The sequence below is a fragment of the Homalodisca vitripennis genome, unplaced genomic scaffold, assembly GCF_021130785.1.
Source record: "Homalodisca vitripennis isolate AUS2020 unplaced genomic scaffold, UT_GWSS_2.1 ScUCBcl_6;HRSCAF=292, whole genome shotgun sequence".
Taxonomy (NCBI): domain Eukaryota; kingdom Metazoa; phylum Arthropoda; class Insecta; order Hemiptera; family Cicadellidae; genus Homalodisca; species Homalodisca vitripennis.
The window spans coordinates 383,011-390,520 of record NW_025776158.1 but is presented as its reverse complement, the minus strand read 5'-3'; positions in this window follow the sequence as shown (position 1 = coordinate 390,520).

The following is a 7,510-nucleotide window of genomic DNA, read 5'->3' as shown; positions in this document are numbered from 1 at the left end:
GTTATGGTAGAATCCTACGTCTGGTCTAGCGTATCATCATTTCATTGATGTTGGAGCAGGTGTAATTGATAGAGATTAAACGGGAAATGTATGTGTTTTACTTTTCATTCATTCTACTTAAGACTTTGTTATTACGAGTACAACAGGAGATAGAATAGCTCAGCTTATAGTGCATCCAGATTTATGTGAGCTTACTGACCTGGGAGAAACCGTGAGAGGGTTTAATGGGTTAACGTGATCTTCAATAGATGCTTCACCCTTTAAAACCTCTCACGGTTGCTGTTACCTGCGAAAAAGACCGGGCGGCAGTTTACTGCCACTTTGTATTTTGCGTATTTAAGAATTACTAGACAACGTATGGCAAATGTCGTCATGTATTTCATATAGTACGTAAGCTTAGGAATAGAACGAAAAACTTTGCTGACAATAGCGATGCTGATCCGAGCTATTTACCTGATCAACCATCTACTTCAAATGGTAAGAGAGCTAGATTAATTCCAGATAAACATTTGGGTACATCTAGGTCTCATTTAGAAACCGATGACAGTGATAGTGATGACCCAGAAATTAATGTAGACGAGTCTTGAGTGATAATTCGGATATAGATGATAGTAATGACGACTCTAATTATGAAGGTCCCATACGGGAAAAAGTGACAGCTCATGATAATGTTCATTTGAACCATAACTTTTCCTTTATGGCAATTCCTGGACCTAAACATTGCCCACCAGTAAATGTAAGCCCTGTAGAATACTTTAATTTATTCTTTACAACATCCCTTTTGAATTTGATGGTTTTTAGAAACCAATAGATATGCTAACCAAACTGTAAACTCAAGAGGAGATACAGCTTCGCCTTACAGTTGCTTTAGACAGTGGATTCCAACAACATTAGTGGAAATCAAATCCTTCATTGTTGTTGTTCTAAATATGGGCCTAGTCAGGAAGCCGACTATAAAGGCATACTGGTCTACTACATCATCTCAAATTACACCTTGGTTCAACAAAATGTTCACCCGTTTACGGTTCGAATCACTTCTATGTTTTTTCATCTCGTCGATAATACAGCTTTACCAAGTATTTATTTGACAATGATATGAAAGTGGCCGTAAACTAATGGCGGTCAGAGCAGATGGTAAATCAGTTTGAAGAAGGAATTTAAAATTAAGTTTTCAGATTGGAATAGTGTTCAAATAAACAACTTTGTAGATTATTAATTGCTTATGTACAAATATTTTTTGGATTTTCACAAATAAATATAATGGACACTTATTTTCATTATGCCATTAACTTAATATTAATGCATTATTTATACTAAGTTGATTATTTATACTTTAAATTAATATAAATACCACATTAACATTATTTTCTATGATTTACATCTAAGTTATATCTAAGTACTTTTACAAGTATTTTACATCTAAGTACTTCAATATTTTTATAAATTTTATTTTATAATTCCTAATTAAGAGGGCTATTATTTTCAACATCCAATGTATTTTATAAAACAAATAACTATCAAAAGTTACATATATAGTTACGTTTCAACATAATCGCCATTTAAATTGAGGTGTTTGTCATACCGGGGTGTAAGTTTTCCGATGCAATTTTCATACAACGTTGCCACCAGCGACATGAGATGGGATTTTAAGGATTTCAGAAAGCATCTTCTGCCTTCCTAGTCACTTCTTCAATTAAGGAAACAAGTGAAAGACAATTATTACTAGGTCAAAACTATAAAATTGATAGTCAAAATTTCCCATTCAAATCTATGAAGAAACCGTTTCGTTAGAGCGGCACTGTAAGGATGCTCATTGTCATATGAGGAAGGTTATTGTACTTTGAGGACGGCCATTGTGATGTGAGGACGGTCATTGTCATGTGAGGAAGGTCATTTTCATGTAAGGATGGTTATTGTCATGGATAAAGACAATTCCAGAAGTGAGTACATTCTTTTTCTTTTGTTCTGAATGGTGGTCAGCAACCGTGTTTCACAGTAGCCTTCTGCATTTATTATGATCCACAAGCAAAACACCTTTCTGATCCCAAAGGGCAGAATCTAGGTAGGCAAATCATTTTTTTTTTGTTTTTGAAGGAATTTTACTTGGGGGAGTATTAATCGGTTCTATAATATCTGACCATGTTCCAAGCATGTCTCATGTCAATGAACAATAAAGAATTTGATTTGATTTGAGTAGGGTGGTTTCTTAGTGGTGTATTTGTGTGCGTCCATAGATGCAACTTTTTATCTTGTCGGATGTCTTACTAAACCAATGTCGCCCCCTGTCAAATAAAAATATCTTACAATAGAACTAATTGTAGTAGTTATATTTACATACTATTAGATGAACTCGTAATGGCGTCAAACGCTAAACAATGAATGAGGTATAAGTGCGTAGGCGACTTCTCCGCAATATTGCATCATACCGTTTGTTTTACAACATAGATTCAGGATGAAAACAATCCCTTGTATATTATATAGATAAACATTGCTCTAATTTGATTTGTGAACATAATTAATTAAGTAAACTGTGTTTAACAATTTAATATGCTAAGATCATTTTCACTAATTGAAAGTTAATTTTCTAATATCATATAAATTCGCAATTGAGTTGGGAGAGGAAGATTCGAATCATCTTTATCGTCGATAAGTATAACCAGCCAAGATGTGTGTTTGGGTTATAGCCAGTTTGGATAATTGGGTTTATATGATCTGCACAGAGACTAGGCGGTTCTAATTGGTGTCTATAAAATGCCAGCCAGAGTCTCCTAGAGACGGAGTAGTATAGTTAAGATTTGTAAGAAGGTTAAGAGAGTGTTGAAGTCTCGTCTGCTGAGTCGAAGCTGGGAGACACGCAATATGGATGGTGGGGCCCAGAAGAAAGCTCAGTGGAGTTTTAGGAGTTTACGATTGGCATAATGAAATATCTTTTGAAAATTTGTTTGATACTAGAAGAATATTTGTTTTACTGTCATTTGCTTACCACCTTGACTTAAACATCATGAATATTCAAAACTAAACTTACCAAAAGAATTAAATTTTAGTATAATAGCGTAATGTGTATAGTAGGCATTTATTACTTACTGACGGAATAAGGGGGGTCGGAACGAATTTTCGTCAAAATTATCGATTTTTAGATTTTTAGCTATCTAAATTCCTCTACTTTTTAGCTTTAATTTGATACCAAAATTACTGTTATTATTATTATATTTATTTTTTTATGAGACATTTAATTACAGTATGCACCGTAGTTTTTTCGTGGCTCCACCACGCCGACTGGGCTTCAATATAGTACTCACTCTAAAACTGTTACGAAAGATTTTTTTTGTTATTATAGCTGTGTTGGCAACACTTCATCACGTGATACACTTTGGTTGTGTCAGTCAGATGTTCTGTTTATTGTTTGTCTGACTTGTTGGTTATGTTTGTGTTTGTAATGTTGTGACAGTGATTGTTTATGCTTCAATGGTGAAATTTAGTTACCAAAGTTATTGAAAGTGGTTGTAGTTTATATTTTTATTCGAAATGCCTCGCGTACCTAGTAAGACATTTAAAAAACGTAAAAGTTTATTCAGTGGGGTACCAGCTTGGAAGACAAACAATGGAAGTGGTGGTGATACTTCTGCTAGGCCTAGTGTTAGCTCCAATGTCACTGAACTTACGCCTACTCCTGGACCAAGTGATGATTGTAATCTAAATAAACAGAGCACATCAGGGAAAAAAGTTAGTTAGTAGTTTAGATGAGTATGAGCAATACATAAGTATGAGTAACAATTGTAGTAATGATATTGTAAACTTGCTGAGTTTTGAGAAGTTGCTTTTAGACATAGCGGTTTGCTCTCAATGCAATGGTTCACTTTCACTTCAAACAAGTAACAGAGTAGGCCTATCTGTGACAATTGAAATAAAGTGTAATGAGTGTGGATTTTCTGTATCATCTAGTAACAGTGAAAAATTAGGAAACCGTAGATCAGAAGTAAATGTTCGAGCAGTTTATGCTTTTCGCTGTATTGGGAAGGGGGAGCAGGCAGCGAAGACATTTTGTTCAGTTATGAACTTACCAAAGCCTCCTTCTTTCAAGGTATACAACAAAACCCTTGCAGCAACAGCAAAAGAAATTTGTGAAGAAGAAATGAAACAAGCAGCCACAGAAGCTGTGGTTGAAAATGATGGCGATATGAATATAACTGGTATTTTTGACGGAACCTGGCAGCGCCGCGGCCATGTCTCACACAACGGTGTTATTACTGCTATTGCCGCTAATACCGGGAAAGTAGTAGATGTTAGGGTATTTAGCAGATTTTGTAGGTGCAAAAACAGACTAAATCAACAACATGAAGGTAATTGTGCTGCTAACTATGCCGGGACAAGTGGTGGAATGGAGGTGGCCGGTGTTGTTGACATGTTCAGGAAATCAGAGGCTACTAGGGGTATCAAATACAGATATTACTTAGGTGACGGCGACAGTGCTGCATTCCCAACCATTCAAAAGGAAGCCCCTTATGGCCCAGAGTATGTAACAGAAAAGTTAGAGTGTATAGCTCATGTTAGAAAACGTATGGGCACCAGGCTCCGAACTCTAAAGACTAAAATAGGGAAAAAAGATCTTTCCGATGGTAAAAAGATAGGAGGCCGTGGTCGCTTGACTAACTCTGTTATAGATGAAATACAGACATATTATGGTCTGGCAATTATGAGGAATACAGATAGTTTGCAGAAAATGAAAGCAGCAGTCTGGGCGACTTACTTTCATCTTGTTTCATCTAACGCTGAACCTGCTCATGCACTATGCCCCAATGGACCTGATACATGGTGCAAATTCAAGAAAGCTATAGCTGAGGAAAAACCATACAATCATAAGGACCACACCCATCTGCCTCCAATTGTTATGGATGAAATAAAGCCTATTTTCAGGGATCTCTCTCAAGAGCATCTGCTGCGTAAGTGTCTGCACGGGGGCACGCAGAATCCTAGCGAATCCCTGAACAGTGTCATCTGGTCTCGGATTCCTAAAGCAGTTTTTGTAATGAAGAATACCTTGGAACTAGGAGTGTGTGAAGCAATAGCTACTTACAACCGTGGTAATATTATAAAGTGTAAAATTTTACACAAACTTGGAATCAATCCTGGGTCAAACTGCATCCGTGTCATGAAGGAGCTTGACGAGGTGCGGATAAAAAAATCGGATAAAGCTATGCAAGAAATTGAAAAAAACGGTGCCGTAAACAGCTCAGCATTGCCAATAAGAGGTTAGAAGATGTTTATGAAGATATGGAAGACCCTGACAACCCTTCCTATGGAGCAGGCATGCACTAAGGTAGGTTTTTTCCGTTTTTCATAATAAAGTTGGTTTTTTGGCGTTTTCGAAAAGTAGATTTTTTTACATTTAGGTACACATATGAAGACATCAATAGCTAAAGGAGCTAAGAGCCAAAATTATCATTTTTCCGAGTTATTGATACCTAAGGGATGTATGAACGGATGCCCATGCATGGCTAAAAGAGCTAAGGTCCAACGCCATTATAAACAGGGGAAAACAACGTGCGCAAACTGGGATGCGCAGTAAGAACCATGGCTTTGGGCGCGCTAAAGGAGCTAAGAACCAATCAGCTGAGGTGGTGTATTTCGGACATCACTGTTGCATTGTAGAGCTTGTTTTACATCTCAGATGTTCTTATTGTAGTTTAATAAGATGAATGTTGATCCTAATGATTCAGCTGCTTTTGAGATTGAACATAAAACAGCTCCTTTTAGAGAAAGGATGAGGAAAGCGAGATTTAAGAGGAGAACCATACGTAAACTCAGAAGAAGAAATTGAAGCCTGGAAGACTGCCACCGACCAATGAGGTTAGTTTATAAAAATTTAAACTATATTATGGATATTATTATTGAAGCTTTTTAGGCTTACATATTATTAAAGCATAATGTATAACTTTTAACTATAACTTAAAACTTATATGTTTAAAATACAATAACCTTAAATCTAACCTCACTTTACTTCAAGCCTAAACATGTTATAGCCTAATCCTATGACTTCTAACGTTGCTTTATAGTGCTTAATCGTACTTCCTCTATCTCATATAAAAGCGTGTACCCACATAAATTACTTTTCATATTATTATTAAGCCTAATGATTATTGTTTGTTCCAGACAATATGCAAATGCAAGTTATCATGCCGGGATATTTCTCACATGAAGATAAAGCTCCACCAAGAGTTTCAGTCAGCTCGATGGAAACGCCCAAGGAAATTATTTATTCGGCCTTGTTGATGTTTTACATATTGGTAGACGAAGATTTAAGACGTATGAAGAAGCTGGACAGAGTAGGAGACAAGTTACTGTAAGTTACACAGTGCCGAACGGTGAAGGAGGATTTCATAAGGTATGTAAACAGACTTTTATGAACATATTTGGTATTCAATCAAGCAAGAGGCTTGAGAATATAGTAAAAAAGAAAAAAGCAGTGAAAAACTACTTTCAAAGATAATCGAGAGGTTTGAAGACCTACAAATACACTTTCCAAGACCGTAAAATTGTTAGAGCTCATGTAAACAGTTTTCCAAGAGATGAGAGCCACTATGGGCGGAAAAAGTCCAATAAGGAGTATTTTGAGCAGTGATTTAAATGTACCTAAGATGTACAAAAGCTTTCTTGATCAAATTTCCTGACTCTCAAATTAAAATTGAGTTTATCGCAAAGTCTTTAGGAAAGATTTTAATCTCTCTTTCAGGTCCCCACGAGTAGATACTTGTAAAACATGCGACTTGCTCAACATTCAGTCCAAATCTCTTGATGCTGTGGAAGCAAATAAAGCAAAAAGAGAGATTTAAAACTGCAAATCATTTACAAGCTGAAAGTGCATTTGAAGCAATGAAAAAAGATGCTTTGGATAGTGCTTGCCTAGTAGCACGAAAGTCAATGTCGTAATGGATTTGCAAAAAGTATTTCCATTGCCAAACTAACCCACAGTGAAATGTATTATTCGAGGCAGCTTTCGTGCTTCAACTTTGGTATTCACGTATCCAATACTGGAGATGGTATCATGTGCTTGTGGCACGAGGGCATATCCGGGAGAGGTGGAAACCAGATGGCGTCATGTCTGCTAGAAGCGATCAATTCTGGTACTTTGGATTTCCAACAAAAAACATTTGACTGTTTGGGAGTGATAACTGTGGGGGGCAGTTAAAAAAATCGCATGCTTGTTTTCCTTTACATGATGCTGACAAACTCAGGTTTCTTTGATACAATTCAACATAACTACCTTGTAGTGGGTCACAGTTTTTCATCTGCAGACAGAGACTTTGCTATAATCGAGAAAAGGGCTAAGGTGTTGCAAGATGCAAGTTGTGGAAGATGTAAAAGAAGTTATTTTGTCATCTAGATCAGCAAAGCCATTCAAAGTTTTGGACATGAAAGAGAGATTTTTCGATTTTGATAGTGCCTCATCAGAATATCTCGACACAAAAGGCATTGAAAATTTCTAAGATAAGTAGCATGAAGTTTTACCAAC